Below are 19,321 nucleotides of genomic sequence, written 5' to 3'. Positions count from 1 at the left end.
ATTAACCTCATTAATAGATGTCTAAATCATGCAGTGGAAAGAGTGAATATGGAAATGCAGCATATGCTCTTGAAAACCACAAATCTCAAAAGAACTATGAGGAGGCATACTTAGCCAAATAAAAAAGCATTATTTAATACAGTAAATGCAAACAAACAGAATCACCATATCTTGATGCGTGGTTCAGTGACAACTAAGAACCATGCCTTCCCTTGAAGCAAATGTAATGGGCATTAATGACAAATACAAGAGTGTATTCATCTTCTGCTTGCAGTCTATCACATTCTTTGCTCACCAACCACTACATTCTGACCTCAAGCAGCTCCATTGAAGGCTACCTATCTTCCTATGGATAGATGGGTTGATAGATGATGAGATAGATAGATAGATAGATAGATAGATAGATAGATAGATAGATAGGTAGATAGATAGACTGCAAACCCTGTTCACTGATTTCAGAATCTTTGATCCCATCAATGCTTTGAATTTTGGACCATATACTGACATATGGACTCATTACAGGCAAACCTTCTTTTCCTGTAACCCCTGTCAAACTAGATAAGGAATGTATTTGGGGTTGCCCAAGGAATTTTAGGTGTTCCTTTGCGGGCAACAAAACATTCTGTAATACTAGGGCATTTACCTTATCAAAAACACAGATGCCTTGCTAATTGCCTTTTGTTGTTATTTTAACAGTTTGACCCTCATCCCACCTCAAACAGGGGAAGCTCTAAATGCATTCATTATCTGAATCCTTGAAGAGATTACAGTTGTGAAGACATGCATTTTCTAAATCAAAGGCAGTCACAATTCAGAGAGGATATATGCCTAAGGGAGTTAGTATGGAATGTAGAGAAGGAGATTGCAGCAATTAAGCCTATTGCAGCTGACCTCATATCAAACAGAGACAGGAGACAGAAATAAATTCAGAGGTTAAATTAATATAAGTTATTGAATTAATACTAATACATGCATAAAGTTATAAAATGGACCAAATTATAAAGTCACAAGAGGTTCAGTTTTGTCTCCACAAGCTTCCTCCTATGCATCCTATTGTTGTCCAGGGTAAGACAGAAGATGAAGTAGTGTTCTGGACCTCAGCCATCAATTTACAGCCATCTACAATACTTCATAAATAGAAAGGTCATGGTCAGAAGAATGGTTATATGAAACATTGCCCATGCCCAGTTGATTTAATTTTTTTTTTCAAAAAGTTTAAGCCCTTGCCCTGGGGGAGAAATAGTTTCATACCCATTGTGGACTTAAAATATTCCAGTGTCAAAAAACCTGCTTCAGATGTGACAATTGAATGTCAGCCACAGGAACTGGCAAGCAATCAAGTATCCAGGGCTATCTACACAAACAATCTATGGCTGGGCTCAAAGCAAAATGACAAAGGTTCCAGACTCAAGTAATCACCCAGTCCTGAATTGTGTCCTACACCTTAGACAACAGAATAGAGGTTTCAGCAAACTTTCTTGTCAGTCAAGTGTGGTATTGGCCTTAACTGTTTCTATCCAAATCAAAATGGCTGCCAGCTAACACCTCTCCATGAACAATACCCTGTATTCTTTACCCTCAAGACTTTACCCTCAAGACTCTGTATTGAGAAACTGTCTCCTTTAACACTAAACTGACAATTAACCTTCTTATGAATGCCTGAATATGTATTCACTTCAGGCTATTCATTGCAGTCTATTGTTGTAGCCCTTGCTGAAGGATGCATGCAGCTGCACACTTGCTTATACTGCTGGCAATTCAGTTCCATGAGTGTGCTTAACCTGAAACTGGACAATTGGTAAAGGCTAGAATGAAAACCCTGCCAATAAAATCTGGCAACTAAAAAGTTTAATACTATTGTATAGTTCTGATGAACTCTCAGTAAACAACCCATTAGATAGGCAACAGAACAGTGACTGCAGAGAAGGTTGACCAGGGACCACAAGAGGAGTTATGTCAACATTCTAAAGCATAACATATTTTACATAATTTACATCCATCACTGAATGTTTAGTGGGGAATATTAATTCTACCCTAGCAGAGCAAAGGACAACTTTGGCAAGTCTAGAAGTAGAAGGTGAGATCAAGATATTATCATAGGCCAATGGCAGGAAAATATGTTCCCCTTGGCATATTTCTACAATGTTTAGGTTCAGTTAGGGACATAGCTATCATTTCATCACTTTTTTTCCAGTTGGCAGTTCTCAGCCTGACTTGTAAAGATTGGCTTCCAGAAAATTTCAGAAAAATGAACTTAAAACATCAAATTTACCCAATTTTTGACAGCTTGTGTGGCAGGTTAAAAGGCAGCACATAAAATCAGTTTACAAGATCAAGTAGTAGATTTTAGTTCTTTTTTAATTTGAAGTCTGTCTTTCACTAAAAACATACTGCTTGGTTTTTGTAAGAATAAATATATGATTAAAGCAAATACAAACAAATACTGCTGTCCCATGCTGAACCAGCAAGCACAAACAAACCCTATTTGTATTTTAAAACTTCAGCAGGACAAAAATGAAAGTTATCTTGGACACACAGACTCTTCTCTCAAGGAATACACCTTCAACAGAAGAGAAGGGAAAAAAACTCAACAAGCCAACATGCATTTGCAAAAACTGCACTCAGCAATTCAACCAAACCAACATTTTTCACCTCTTTTCCTGGCAATGTATTAAGCAAACTTCTCCAAAGTTAGTCATGGTTGGGCTCATCAAATTGAATCCTATGCTATTGGAAACAAGTGCACCTTCCACCTGGATGGAGACATATCACTTTTCTTCTGTATGAACCACTTTCACAAGCAAGAGCTTTCTCTGCCACATAGTCTATCATCACAGATAATTTTCTCCTTCCTGTTCAAATCAACCATGAATCAAAGAGGCATTAAGTCCAACGTCCTTCCATTAAAAAACATCATTTAATGCCACACTAATATCAGGTCTGATGCATTTGGATTACTCTGCCACCAGCTCCCCCATAATTGCATTTTGCTCTTTGGAAGCAGGGACTTTGCCATCAAGTGGTGGCTTTATTCTCAAGCAATAAGAATAAATGGATGCTACTTAAGCAAATATTTAATCCTAAGGTGCTTTATTTCTTTCCATTGCTGACCCATGCCTCACTATAGTGGCAGGCAGGACAGTAGGAGTCCCCTAGTTCCAACTTGTATGTTTCATTGTCTTTAAGTCCACCATGTGGCCAGAGTTTTGCTTGGTTGTCCACTGATTCTTTGATTCATCCTCACTATGAGTTGTGGGATTGGATTCAGGAGGCTCCTCAGTTTCACTATGGATTCAGGAGGCATCAGTTTCACTATCGCTCCACAGTACCAGGTGAGATCATAGTTGCCAGAAAAGTAGCATATTTCCAAAATCAAGAGTCCTTGCATCTGTTACCAAGTTATATTTGGAGGATCAAAGATAGTGGCAGTCAAATTTAACACTAGATTTTTTTAAAAAAATTGGCCAGCTTCTTATTTGACACATTTCATGCTTAAAACATATTACTGTTTGTAGTCAGTGAGCCAGGTATATTATTTTTAAATGTTATTAATATAACTTAATTTTCTCACATTCTCATTTGTATAGTCTTTCTCACTTAAGATCTCAATACAGTCCAGGTTCTTCAAGGGTAAAAATGCCAAACTGACAACTAATTACCGTGTTCAAAAATGTAAAGGACTGAGGGTTAAAATATAGACCATGTAATGCTAAATTTCACTGTCAGATTACTCTCTCACACACATCCATATATATACACTGCTTAGTTTATTGACAGAAGTTTTTGCTTCTCCTTCCCTATTCTCTGCTGGAATCTGTTTTTCCATTGGAAATTTCAGATCAGAGACTATGGAGCTGCAGACTCAATCTCTAACCAATAAATATAAAGTCTTGCTCAGCAAGAGCTGACCTCTAACAGGTATTTCAAATTTTCTTAAGTCACAACATATCAGCCTAAGGAGAAGCATTTTGCTCATGTGAAATGATTTCCTCAAATCATCGTTTAAAAATATATATAGATCATCATGCAACTTCATACTCTGAATACAAATGAGCCAAAACAGTATCTTTATAAAAGGAATTTTCAAATTGTTAATACTGGTTGCTGTAGATATGCTGCTTTCTATCAGCGGCTCTGCTTTCAGTTAAATGACAAATCAGAGCAAAGATTAGGACAGGAACAAATTCATTCAAGCCAGGTACTCAGAATGGAGAGGAGGGTCTTTGCCTATACCAGTGTTTCTCAACTTTGACACTTATGTATGACTTGAACTCCCAGAATTCTCCAGTATGCCAAGACCAATTTTAATCACTATTCAGAAAAGTTTGGTATGCTTCCTTGATTTAATTCTAATTTCTTACTTTCCTTAGGTAACTCTGCTCCTGCCCACCAGTCATTTGTTCATTCATTCATTCATTCATTTATGTTTCATATTTCTTAACCACCCATTTCCCTCAGAGAGAGCCTCTTGGTAGTGTTTTATGACTGGATAACACCATTTCAGTGATTGAAGCCACATTTAATGGATATTAGATAACCCATGACCCCAACCCGTCATAGTTACAGATATATTTTGTTATCAGATTCCTCAATGCCTTTAGCAATAGCAGAGCTTCTAATGTACTGGAAAAGTTCTTTACCACTGAGGGAGATATTCAGAGTTGTATGTATCCATCTTGGAAAATAGCCCAAGTTGAACTATACACAGAGTCAAACATCAGTTGACCACAGAAAATGTTTCATGTCATTTGGTATTATGTCATAAAATGTTTTATGATAATTTTATGTCATAAAATGTGTTATACCATTTGCCAAATTTCAATTTCATGGGTCCTGGATTTTTGATGCATTCTGAAAGCTAGTCTATTTGAGGTATCTCGGTTGAAAAAGTGTTGCCCTATGATGCACTGTTTCAGCCAATTAAAGGTTACAGACTACAAGAGTTTTAATGGTGTACATAAATTGGGGTACAAGCCATGTAAGTAGGTTGATAACAAAATGTAAATGGAGTGGCATTATCTTTGTGGGCTGGGGAACAGTCAAGGGCACTACTGTTGTTTTATACTACAAGCCTACATCTTGACACTATATTTGGAACACAATGTTCTATCTCCAGTTGCAAGGAAGTGAAAACCAGCAGTGCCTTTGAAAGTAGTTCTGGAAGCCACTAAAAGGGTTGGAGAATATATGAGGCTCCAAGGCTTTCTGTGGGTTGCCCAGATCAGATCTCCAATGTAAAGAGAGCAGTTTCAAACTAACAGGACTTGTGTTAAGATGTATTTAGAGCATTTCAAAAACATTGGGTTTTTTATTACAGAACTGGGCCAGACACTTTCCCTCACACATGGCTAGCTACTTGCTCTCCCCCTTTGGCCCTTTTGGACTGGTGCTCAGCTTTGCATGCGTATAAGCAAATTAATATATGCAAATCATCAGTGGTCTTTCTCCCTTTGTTTCTTTCATCCCGTCTTCTGGAGAGAGACAACCTTATCTGAAGCATCTATGTTAGCCCATGTGTTGCATATTACGAATGGAGTTAGGTTACCATCTTGCTGCCAAATCCAGCCTTGCTAATAATTCCCAGAACTGACAGCCACTTATTTTCGCCAAATATTATGTTTGAACCATCTCTTATTTCTTTCTTAAGTTTTCAGATAGCAAAAAAGATTCATTCAGCATGAAAGGAGGAGGAGGAAGAGGAGGAGGAGGAGGAATAATAATAATAACAACAAAAAACAAAAACAATAACAATAACAGGTTGAAGCAGTGGAAAAGTTTTCACATACTGTTACTTAGCATAAAGATCCTTTAAGAGATCCACTGAAAGAAACTATCTCTACAAACTGAATGGATTCAAATAGCACAGAAAGGCCTAAAGCTGGACAACTGTACTCACAAAGGATGCTGTACTCAAACAAATCGTTATATTATGGCTTCATGTGATGGTGTCATGTTTACATTTCAACAGATAAAAGTTTCAACAATATGCTGCTATCCAAACACATTTTAATCTAATTTAGTATTTTGTGCAAATCCAGCCCCTAGGAGTAAAGGGAAATCTATAGTTGTATACATGGAGTAGCACATATCAAATGTACAGTCAGCTGACATTAAATATAACAAAGGAGATTTTCACAAAAACTCTTCACATACCTATGATATTTGTAGCAAGTAATGATCAAATCAACATTATGACATATATATATTGTAATATACAATGTATTTGTATATTGTTATATGGTGCAATTATGTGCATAAATCACACCATATAAGTCCTCAGGTCACGTGTCATCATTTGCAGCTTGCCATGACCTATGCAGATACCTATTTACATATTCACTGATGAACTAAATCTGATCACAAACAATTGTTTATTTTAGCAACTATATTCTAACCGTAACCCTAACCCACACATATATCTGCACTAGAAAGAGTGCAGAGAAGGGCAACAAAGATGATTAGGGGACTGGACGCTAAAGCATATGAAGAACGGTTGCTGAAATTGGGTTTGTCTAGTTTAATGAAAAGAAGGACTAGGAGTGACATGATAGCAGTGTTCCAATATCTCAGGGATTGCCACAAAGAAGAAGGAGTCAAGCTATTCTCCAAAGCACCTGAGGGCAGGACAAGAAGCAATGGGTGGAAACTAATCAAGGAGAGAAGCAACCTAGAACTAAGAAGAAATTTCCTGACAGTTCAAACAATCAACCAATCTTGCCTCCAGAAGTTGTGAAAAGTTTTTAAGAAGAGATTGGATAACCATTTGCCTGAAATGGTATAGAGTTTTCTGCCTGAGCAGAGGATGGGACCAGAAGACCTCCAAAGACCTCCAAAGACCTCCAAAGACCTCCAAAGTCCCTTCCAGCTCTGTTATTTTATTCTATATTCTATATCTGTGCTACACCTTCAGACTGAGGACAGACAGATGCAGACAGACAGATAGACAGAGACAGACAGAGTACTACTATGTGGTGAAGGATCCTCATTAAGCTGGAGTACTTTTTCACCTGGAGATACATTTTGAATATTGCTCATGCATGCATTCATTCAAATTATAGAATGATTAGCCTGCTGAATGTTACCAAATTACAGAACAATCATGTTTTGCTAGAAATTTATAGCCACTAGAGCAACAGAACTGTATGGTGATAGGTAAACCAGTTTAGGGATGATCTGGCATCTGCATATAATTGTCTGAAAGTCATTATTACTCAAGAACCTTTATGTATGTCCTTCTTTGATTCTAAAATTGGCTTCAGTTTGACACATCATGAAAAACTACAGACATGGGTGCCCAAAAGAGGTAAAGGAAAGCAAATGGGGGGGTGAGTGTTAGCCATACCAATACTAACTCATTCATCTGGCATGTGAGTCATGATTCTGGTTGTACAAATAGCAGATAACAGATAAAATAACAGATAATCAGAGTTGGAAGGGACCTTGTAGGTCATCTAGTCCAACCCCCCACCCAAGCAAGAGACCCTACACTATTTCTGACAAATGGCAGTCCAATCTCTTCTTGAAAGTCTCAACTGATGGCACTCCCACAACTTCCGAGGGCAAGCTGTTCCATTAGTTGTTTGTTCTCACTGTCAGAAAGTTTCTCCTTATATCCAGGTTAAATCTCTCCTTGTTCAGTTTCCATCCATTATTCCTTGTCTGGCCTTTGGGCACTTTAGAAAATAGTTTGACCCCTTCCTCCCTGTGGCAGCCCCTCAAATATTGGAAGACCTCTATCATGTCTGCCCTGGTCCTTTTCTTTACTAGACTAGCCAAGCCCAATTCCTGCAACCATTCATTGTATGTTTTAGCCTCCAGTCCCTTAATTCAACTGGCTTTGAAACATCTAAATGTCTGTGCCTTGCTTACTTATAGGTGGCAAACTAGCAAATAAGAAACTGACCATATTATTAATCTCATTAATAGATGTCTAAATCACGTTGCTCTTCTCTGTACTTTTTCTAGAGTCTCAACATCGTTTTTATAATGTGGTGAACAAAAGTGGATGCAGTACTCTAGGTGTGGTCTTACTAAGGCTTAGGCACTTAGACTTATATACCACTTCACAGTACTTTACAGCCCTCTCTAAGTGGTTAACAGAGTCAACATATTGTCCCCAACAATCTGGGTCCTTTGTTTTACCGTTCTCAGAAGGATGGAAGACTGAGTCAACATTGAGCTGGTGAGAATCGAACTGTTGGCAGTCAGCAGAATTACCTTGCATTACTGCATTCTAATCATTGCAAAACCACAAATTCCACAAAAGTGTGGATCTTCGTCACTTTGATAAAATCATTAGATATTTGGATGGCTGTGTCTACATACTACTAATTATATTTAAAAAAATATAATCTTTGGAAACAGACCCAATGCACAAAGATGTCAACTATATAACAATCAGATTGAGATGACAATCTCAACAATCAAATGAGATTATTTAAATAGCTTCAAGTTATTTTCAGGTCAACAAACACAAAGTAAAGCAATAGAGTTCTGCTATCCAAATATCCAGGGACAGAGTGTGAGCAGTTTATCCTCACAGCCCTTAAAGTTTTTAAAGTCAAAACAAGGACATAACACTCTGTGCTGCTTTATTCCCACTTTTAAATATTATGGTCCATTAAAGATTTTTCACTCTAAATTTTGCAAAACATTTTCAGTCTTCAGAGATATGAGCTTAATGCTGCTTTGCATTTAGAAACAAAGTTAGTTACTGACAATGAGGGCCAGAACATATTGATACCAGGAGGGGTTATAATTGTTTTTTCTCTAGCTGTCCTGACACCACTAATTTGAAAATCAGCTTGTAATAAAGGGATCTGCTTATAAAGACTTCCTTGCAGTCTTTCCTTGGATTTATGATCTCCTGAAGTCTAAGATCAAAGAATATGTGATATTGATATAAAAAAAAAAGATTTTAATGTGAACTTGAAACACCTCCTTCCTCCTTATTAAATATTAGTAACAGTTTCAGCATTTCTGCTTATTGTCATCTAGCATCATTGAAATAGCAATGAGCCTTTCTCTGCTCAGATTTAATATTATGCTACTGTTGATATTAATAAGCACTGAAGAATTTCAAAACCTTGTTCAAGCAGCACCTTTATCTTTGCTGCAGGAGAGAAAGTGAGTCAGTTTGTGAGTAGATATGTATTTACTTATGTCTGCTGTTATTACTGTGCTAAACAGGGATGGGAAACACAGTTTATATAGTTTTGAGTGTTCAATTGGCTGAAGCTTCTTACAGGGTGGCCAAAAATTGTGCAGCAGTCTGGGAAGCTTCATCCAAGATTTAATTTTTAGCAGACAAAGGTGGAAGTTCCATTATAGTTGGTGACAAATGGTGGTATAGATTTGTTGGAAGTTACATCTACCCCTCTCCTAGAAGAATGAAATATTTTAAAAAATATTAAAAAGGCAGGATAAAATATTTTCCCTAGAAAAGAAATAAAAATCCTAAGGGAGACAGAAACTCAAGCTCCTTGCCTCCAGCAGATATTTGGTGCCCATTAAGAAAGTCTGGGCCAGCCTAGCTACAAGACAAAATCTCCAGCTCCAGGGAGATGGGATTAAGACATGACTCTCCAGAACATAATAGGATTAACCCATCTCGCAGTAGAGCTCATCAAATGGAACAATCTCCTAAGGATATTGTATCAGCCAAGCTTCAACCAAACCTGGGAGCTCAGACAACTTCAGCTATGGCCCCTGCATAGCCCATGGGAGTCTGACAGCAGCCAGTAGAATACATGTTCTTGCACAGGAACAGGGAGCTCAAGTTCAAAGCCCAAGAGAAAGTATAAACCCCTCCACCCTTAACTACATGTGGTCAGCTGCCCAGAATCCATGTGCTTGGTAGTTCTGCTTCACCATTAAATCATCTTTCCAATCAGCCTCCACATTTCCAGTGTGTTTCTCCTGGCTGGGAACTGAACCAGATAGATACTTTTTCCAACAGATTTAAGATCAGAACTGCATACCTTGTAATAGAACTGAGGCTTTATGTTTTCAATAATATGTGCACATATTACATGTCACTGACTAAAGGTTTTTAAGTTGATCATTAATTTCTTTCTATGCTTTCAGACAGAACATCCATAATAAATCTGATCATTGCCTCATTTCTCCCACTCTCATTGGGTCTTCTGTAGCCTTTTTATGTTTGGGGGCAACAAATAAAATGCTGCCCATTTTATGTATTTTATAATATATTTTTCAAAGTGCCTTGGATTGGCTTAAAACACTCCTCCCAGGGGTGGGATTCTACCAGTTCACACCTATTCGCTAGAACCGGTTGTTAACATTCTAAGCAGTTTGGAGAACTGGTTGTGAGAAGAAATTACTGGCCTAATCCTGTAAAGAAGCCAGGAAGGAAACATTCTGGTGTCGCTTACAAAAAATGCCTCTCCGTTAACCCTTATTACATTCTTGGCAGGACTAGACTTCCTGTCTCAGGAATGTCTCTGGAGTTTTTTTTCCCTCCTTTGTTGGTACTTTGCTTGTGTGGAGTGACCATTCAAAGTTACAATGGCACTGAAAAAAGTGACATGACCATTTTTCACTTATGACAGTTGCAGCATCCCCACAGTCATGAGAGGCCAGGTGAGGATAGATACATGCCTCAATGTGAGTGATATTGAATTGGCCATGCCCAGCCAATAACATGACCACCAAGCCATGCCCACCAACTAAGCCATGCCCACAGAACCAGTTGCTAAAAAATTTGAATCCCACCCCTGACTCCTCCTGATTATTGTGGGAAATTATGAATAATGTAGAGATTGGCATGAACTAATTTAGGTCTTATTTGAATGTAATTTTATCAAATTTTACATTTTGAACTGATATACAGACACAACACATGAACCAATCTTTATTTGTGATCCAAAATTCACAGTTGTACATTTCCCCATGACTGCTCATTGCCATCTCTCATGAGCCTTTCAAGAGCCGTTCAGAATCAAACTGCCTGCAGTACTACATTCTAACCACTGTTCCACCATGGCTCAGAATGCCACAAACACAACCTAAGCCCACTTATATTCCAAGCATGTTCTTACTATTCAGTGTAAGTTAGGATCTTATATCTAGAGACTATCTTGATCTAGTGTTTTTTGAACCCCATCAAATAAAAGATATGCTAATACAGGACTGTCAAACTCGTGGCCTGCAGGCCAGATGCATCACACCCTGGTCACACCCATGTTCAGTTTAGCAAAGGGGGGGGGAGTCAAGATACATCCTATGACACTGCCATGATGATGCAAGTTTAACACCCCTATGCTAATACATACTTAAGGTGGAATGAAAGAAGGGGGGAAGACTAACAAAAAAAATTGGTCTTAATATCAGCAATTTAGGCTCTGATCTTAAATTGTATGGGGGCGGGGTGATGATTAGACACTTTATTATTCATTATTGTTAATTTTTTTATATTCTTTACTGGGGATCTCAGTGCATTAGCTGCCCTATTTCTTTACATTTGACCTAAGTGAGCTGTGAGATGGCAACTAGTTAAAAGTTGACTACTGAATTTCATAGCTGAATGAAGATATAAACCTGAGTCCTTCTATTCCCAATCCAACAATTGAATTACTATCCCAATTAAATTCATTTATATTTTTTATTTTAAAAATTCAAATATTTTTGATCTGATTCTTTTTAGATTGAAAAGAATCATTTCCACATCTTCTATAAGCTTTTGCTTCTTCATGCTGCAAAATTTTCTAATAGCTGAAATGTATTTCCGTTGCCCATTTTCATTCTCCATTTCTTTTCTCTCACCTCTCTGCAAGAAACACTTTTTTTCTTAGTTGCAATGTCCTCACTACCACCTTATCAGTATTGCTTGCCCCATTTTATCATGAGCAGGAAACCATATAAATGTAACATCCTCCCAGGAGGTGAAATAAACATAAACATCTGCTTGGTGAATTCCCATGCTGTGCAGAATGTGCACTGCATTCGAAAGGACCCTAGCCTGCAAAGAGCAAAGTCAGTCTCATGAACAAACCAAACCAAAACAAATCCCAACCACTAAGGAGCAAAAGAATAAAATTTACTGCCTTGCATTTGTCCTCCATCAAAAGATCCCAGCAAACAATGTCCTGTTTTGCATTTTATTTTATTTTATTTTTTAAAAGGACCACTCACTCCACCAAGTCTGTTGTTTGGCTTTTCTCTTTACAGGTAAAATCAGACCTTATTTTCATTGCAGAAGTCTTTGTGTAGAACCTAACAGGTGGATTATTTTTCTGAACTGTGGCAAAACTAGGTGTAGAATATAGGGAAGAGACAAATCGTAAGATGGAAAGCTAACAAAGCCTTGTGAGATACAACAAGAAACAAGGCAGGGATTACCCAGTATCTCCTCTCTTGTTTATTTTGGTTCTTGAAATACTGAAATAGAGATATAAGACAAGATGAGAGGATTAGGAGAGTAAAGATTTAGAAAGAAACTTAGAAGCTAAGGGCTTTTGCAGATGTTTTGTTGGTTTTGGAAGATCCCTTAAAGGGAATTAAAACATTAAGGGGAAAGCTAAAACAATTTGGTTTTAAAAGCAAGAAAAAAAGAGGAAGTTGTTAACAAAAACCATAAAAATAAGACTTGATGAATAAACCAAGTTATAAGATTGAGAAGAAAGAAAAATGTCTGGATAGCACTATGACAAATATGGATTGTATGCTATTTCAAAATGGTAGAAACTACAATTGTCATTGCTGGATAATTTCCATGATAACAATGAATGCCTTCCCTAAAATTATGTTTACAGACTTTTTATTTATTTAGTTATTAATCAAATTTATATAGCTGTCAATCTCACGAGGAGTGACTCAGTAGCAGTTTTGATTACTGATCTGGCATTTAAACAGTGGCATAAGAAAATATCTATGTTTGTTTGGCAGAGGAAAAATCCATAAGTTAAATATAAGGTGTTAAAGCACACACAGGAAACAGAACAATTGGATCTATCTGATTTAAAAATGTATTTTGCAGTTGCTATTTGTTTTAGATGAAAAATTAGTTTCTGCTGAGAAATAGAAGATTTTGAGAATTAGAACACATCCTGAGATTAGGGTGGCATGTATATTTGTACAGATCGTCCTTGACTTATGACCACAGTGGAGCCCAAAATTTCTGTTATTAAGTGAGACATTTGTTAAATGAGTTTTGGCCATTTTATGACCTTTCTCACCGCAGTTGTTAAGTGAATCTGGCTTCCTACTGACTTTCCTGTAAGAAGGTCACAAAAGGTGATCACATGATCTGGGACACAGTGACAATCATAAATATGAACCAGTTGTCAAGCATCTGAATTTTGAGGACATGATCATGGGGATGTTACAAATGTTGTAACTGTGAAAAATGGTCATCAGTCAATTTTTCATTGCTGTTGTAACTTTGAATGGTCACTAAGTCACAGACTGTAGTTCCTGTTAATGTGGATTTTAAAAATCATTAGGTAAGACTTGCCATACTGAGAATATGGAATATATACCAACTTAGATTGTACTCAAACATAACTTTGTGACTCTCAGCATGATATGCATTTTACAGATGAAAAATAACAGCCAAACACAAATGGCTAATTTATCACAAGATAAGGAATTTTATAAAAGGAAATGTAAAATAAAACCAAAAAAAGAACTAGTGGCAAAAGAGTGTAGTTGTCAATAGTTCTCACAATTATAAAAAGATTTCAAGTAGACAAAAATGTTTATAGTTTTGAACATTGTAAGTCTGAGTTTAAAACTGAACTGTGTGCAAATGATGAACATGTAACTGCTACAATGTATAATTTTTATTGAAATTAGAAACAGAAGAAGAAGTTAAGTATTTTGTAAATTAAGTTAAGCAAGTTAAGAGTTTTGGTTACAATGTACAGATGGAACAATGGCAAAATATGTGGCTAAATGATTGGAATTTATACAATGTTATAATCATAAAGAGAATGGTTATAAAATGATCTGCCATTGGCGTAGGTCACTAGATAAATTGTCTAGAATTTACTAATTTCCAATTTATATTGGAAATATTAACAATAGAAAGAGACATTTTATTATGCTTGTTGGACTATAAAAAAGCCAGAAAATTTCAGATTCATATACATACTGTACATTTGAGTCAGAGGACTTTAAAGGTTAATATACAATTAGACCAGAGGTCTTCCTTTTGGAATTGATGGAAAACAGCTGGAAAAAAGTCATTGAACCTTATTTTTCTATACAATAACTGCAGCGGGATTATTGTATGCATTAAGATGGAAATATTCAGCAATACTGACAATGGTGGAATGGTTGGTGATGATGGAACTTGTTGAGATCACTAAGTTGATTTCTTTGATCAGAGAAATGACAATATCTATATTTATGGCTGACTGAAAATCTTCCTTTTTTAAGAATCTTTCTGTGTGTATGTTTGTGTGTTTGTGGGGAGGGAGAAAGAGAGTATGTGTTTGTTTGTATAAAGATTGTTGTTATGACTATATAAAAATATGCATCAGTCACACAGCTGGTCCATATACTGTAAGTCGTTTTCCATGAAATGTAAAAAGATACTAATTTGCTCTGAAGATAGCAACAGATTTAATGAAGTTTGAAAGGAAATAGATTTGTCAAAGTCCAGTGTCTCAATAATTTCTAAACTTCATTGAATAATAGGTCACATATTCTTACAGAATGCAGAATAACAGTAGAAGAAGACAATCTTCTGTGTTGGGTATGCACCAACTCAGCCATAAGAGTAGATTGGCCATCAGCATGAGTGACCAAATCCGTTCTTTTATGCAACTTTTGAATCTGGGCATTTCATTCTTATTTCTTATGAGTAAGCAATAAAGCTCTCTTCCATGTATTTGTGCAATTCTCTTTTAAAGCGATCTGACCTAGTGACCATCATCCCGAAGCAATGATTTCCTCACGCTAATTGTGCATTCTGTGGGGAAATACTTTCTTTGGTCTGCCTTCGTGTTAAAACAATATTGCAAAGTAGGTCCCAGGAAGGAGCATCAATTACAGGGGTCTGAACTTTGACAAAATTCCATTTGGGGCCTCAGGTGAAAAGCCCCACTTGGGCTGTTTCATTTTGTTGTAATAAATAACAATCTGAAGACTTGTGTCTGCAGAAACTGAGTTACTATTGCTTTTTGTAAATCATTCCATCACAACATCAGCCTTGGCCCTTTCTCCAATTTACTCAAACTGAGATCTCATATCAATATTCATAGCATTATTCTTCCAGAATTTTTCCATAGGCAGCTCCTAACTGAAGGTAATTCCATTTTCTCTAGCTACCCTATTGAAGAGATCAAGTGACCAGTAACTTTGTATTCCTGTCAGATCTCTTATAGAACTGGGAAAAGAGAATAGCTTTAAAAATAATAGGTGGCTATTAGAGAAAATTGAACAACTCAGTTCAGCAAGTAATCTAAAAGGATGACTAGGGGAGAAAGAATGGCTTCAGAAATCAATTGTACCTCTGTTCCATCTCCCCAGCACCTGTATAAGAATAGATTGTTGGTCCAACTCATTGTCACATTCTATTGCTTGATTCCATTGTGCTCCACATGATGGAAGACAAACATCTCTTGAAGAACATTTACTCTTCTCATATTCTGTATCTTCCCAACATGTTCTTGATCTTCTGCAATTCTAGACAATGTGTGTGTGAGGGGGGATATATTAATGGAGTTAGTGGTGCTTATAATTAAGTCTATTGTAAATTGAATGTGCAATTCTTACAAAGGGTTAGGGATATAATTCAGGAAGTGTACTCAGAGTAGCAGCTTTCCTGCCTGTCAATAAATAAATCAGAATAGAACTGGAAGGGACCTTGGAGGTCTTCTAGTCCAACCCCCTCCTATTATAGGAGACCTTATAATATAGGGCCTATATCATGCCTCAGCAGATATAGCCAAGGTTGGAGACCCCGGCCATAGAGGTATGATTCTTGGACATTTGTCCAAGGCAACATGTAGGTGAGATGGTCTAGCAGGTAGAAATGAATTACATGCCAGTGCAACAAACTGTCTCAATGCATGTTGACCAAGGCACCGGAGTCAAGATGTTGATAGAGCTGATGTGGAGTGGTTGGTGGATCGATGCAAGTTTTATTAGAACCTTGACATTGTTTATTATTCAAATAATCACTTATTGTGTTTTTATTTTGTTTACTGCCCACAGTTCCTTCTGGTAGATGGGCAGCTCTATCATTTTCTTAAATAAATAAAATGATATCATTTTGATAAATAAATAAAATGGCAGTCAAGAAGTCCAGATAATGCTTTCCTGCAACCAGTGAGTGTCTGAATTTTTGCAACTTGAACTGGTCACTGTAGTACTGTCACAGCCTCTCTGTGCAGCTCCATCCCAAGAGACCACAAAGCCAGTGCTTCTACTATTCTTCCCTGGACAGGTATGGATGTGCAAACCCTGGACAGCAAACCCTCTGACAAAAAACACCAGAAGGTCTTTCATTTATGGTGAATGTTAGGGCTGGGGCAGCATCCAAGAGGTTTGCCTTGGGGCTCAGAAAGCTCTCTTTTATCTCCATTATGCAGAAGGATTCATCTAGCAAAAGATTCTCACTTGATCTCTCTCTTCAGTGCTTTACATGGTTGCAATCTTGCACACGTTCCTCTCATTTCAACTGGAATTTCAATTCATGAGTTGTGGCTTTAAGTTGCCAGAGAATATGCTGATTATCTTTTTTATTACTATTATTAGTCTTGATATGTATCTTAATTGAATAATAAGAGCGATGGGAATAATACTTCTTTTATCTACAGTGCGTGGTAAATAAGTCGGGGCACTGCAGAGCTTATGCTGTTATTGCAGAAACACATTGCTAATTGTATGCTAAAACATATGCAATCAAGGTGCCAGGATTTTTTTTCATTTTTTAATACAGTCCATAAGTAGCTGGTATAATGAGGGCAATGGTTTCATTCCAGATCTTGGTAAAAATATCATTTAAACTGCTTCCCCCTGTTTTTCCCCAATGATATTAGATGACTTGGATTTACTTTCAGGAATATTTTTCAGTGCCTAATAATATGTAGATATTTGCATGCTACATTGGTCTACCATGATATAACTCATGATTATCTTGCTTTTCTCCTTTAGGAAGTATAGAAGTAGTTCTTGGCTTCCAACCACAGTTAGGACTGGATTTTTTATCACTAAGCAACACAATCATTAAATGAGTCATCATGTGTCCAAAGCCAATTTTGTGACTTTTTTTACCATGGTCTTTAATTGAATCATATGCTTATTAAGTGAACATATAATCATTAAGTGAATCTGGATTTTCCAATCCATTTTCATTGTTGAATGTTGATTGGAAAGATCATAGGTCATGATCACGTGACCGCAAGATGCTGTAAAATCATAAATATGAGCTGGTTGCCAAAGTTCTCTTTGAATACAGCAGATTTATTTATTTATTTATTTTATTTGGTTTGTTAATTGCTTACAAGATAATAGGTATAAGTAAAAATATAGTTATGAATACATGGATACATATGAGAAAAATAAAAGAAACAATAGGACAGGGATGGTAGGCACGTTGGTACGCTTATGAATGCCCCCTACAGACCTCTTAGAAAAGGGGTGAGGTCAATAGTAGAAAGTCTAAGGTTAAAGTTTTTGGGTTTTGGGGAAGAAACCAAAGAGACAGGTAAAGTATTCCAGACATTGACCACTCTGTTGCTGAAGTCATATTTCCTGCAATCGAATTTGGTGCGATTAACCTTGACTTTGTATCTATCGTTTGCTCTTGTATTGTTATGGTTGAAGCTGAAGTATTCAGCTTCATTGACAGGTAGGACATTGCCATGTATGATTTTATATACTATACTCAGATCAGACCGAAGGTGGCGTAGTTCTAGGTTTTCTAGGTCTAGAATTTCAAGTCTGGTGGCATAAGCTATTCTGCAATGAGTAGAGGAGTGGAGAACTCTTCTTGTGAAATATTTCTGGACTTTCTCAACTGTGTTAATAACAGATACGTAATGTGGGTTCCAGACTGATGAGCTGTATTTGAGTATTGGTCTAGCAAATGTTTTGAACGCTCTAGTTAGTAGTGTGATATTACCAGAGGAAAAGCTATGTAGGATTAGGTTAACAACCCTTAATGCCTTTTTGGCTATGTAGTTTTAGTGGGCTCTAGCACTTAGATCATTAGAGATGAGTATTCCAAGGTCCTTTACAGAGCTTGGATCATCAACAAGGTCTTGACTATTCAGCTTGTTTTTTATTTTTTATTTTTTTGCCAATATGTGAGACAGAGCATTTATTTGTTGAGATTTGAAGTTGCCATTTGTTTGACCATTCTGATACATAGTCGAGGTCTTTTTGAAGGGTAGCAGTATTGTCTGTGATGTGGAATAGCTTTACATCGTCAGCGAAGAGTTGCTCTTAATATGATCACAAAGGTCATTTTTGTAGAGTATGAAAAGCGTTGGTCCAAGAACTTGGAGGACAACACTGTTGACAGATACTGAATTTGATAGGACGCTCCCAATTTTGATCATTTGTTATCTGTTTAACAGGAATGCTTCTATCCAGTTATGCAGTTGTCCAGACATACCATAAGATTTTAGTTTTAGGAGTAGTTTGTTGTGTACCACTGAATCAAAGGCTTTACAGAAGTCTATGTAGATTGCGTCTATTGCTTTGCCCTGATCGAGTTGTATAGTCCATATGTTTTTGCAGTGTAAGAGTTGCAGATTGCAGGATAGTTTTTTTCTGAAACCAAATTGTTTATTAGAGAGAAGGTTGTTTGTCTCTAAGTGGAGGATAATGGATTGGATAATAATTGATTCCATGACTTTACAGGTGACGCAGCATAAGGAGATTGGTCTGTAATTTTCAATTAGGCTGGGGTCTCCCTTTTTGAAGATGGGGATGACCGTGGCTTGTGACCATAAGTTTGGCAAGGAGCTGGTCCTGAAAGATTTTTCAAAGATTATGCTTAGGTTCGGCTATGGCAGTGGATAGCTTTTTAAAGAAGTAGGCACATATTCTGTCCAGTCCAATAGATAGAGGTGGTTTTAGATTGCGTAGTGCTTTTTCAACATTGTCTACTGTAAAATAGGTATGTATTATATCATTGTAGTTGTCTGTGGTTCAACTAGGAAATACTGGGCATGATCCATTGCTGTTTACAAATACTGAGCCAAAGAATGTGTTAAAGAGGTTGGCTTTAATAGTGTTGTCATTGCAGTCTTTACCATTAGGTCCTTTCAAGGGTGGGATGGACCTTGAGTCTTTTAGTTTGTTGTTTACAAAATTGTAGAAAGCGTGGGTGAAATTGGTGTGT

General features: G+C 37.0%; 1 long non-coding RNA gene across 1 annotated transcript in view; it reads right to left on the bottom strand.

Annotated features, from left to right (window-relative positions):
- The window catches only part of LOC148127555 (uncharacterized), a 42,976-nt gene that overhangs the window by 18,351 nt on the left and 5,304 nt on the right, over positions 1–19,321 (bottom strand). The gene's annotated exons all lie outside the window — the stretch shown is intronic.

This window comes from Pseudonaja textilis, chromosome 1 (genome assembly GCF_049901715.1).
Source record: "Pseudonaja textilis isolate UNSWEBS1 chromosome 1, rPseTex1.2, whole genome shotgun sequence".
Taxonomy (NCBI): Eukaryota; Metazoa; Chordata; class Lepidosauria; order Squamata; family Elapidae; genus Pseudonaja; species Pseudonaja textilis.
Note: the sequence above shows the minus strand (reverse complement) of the source record. Positions and strands in the feature narration are given on the sequence as shown.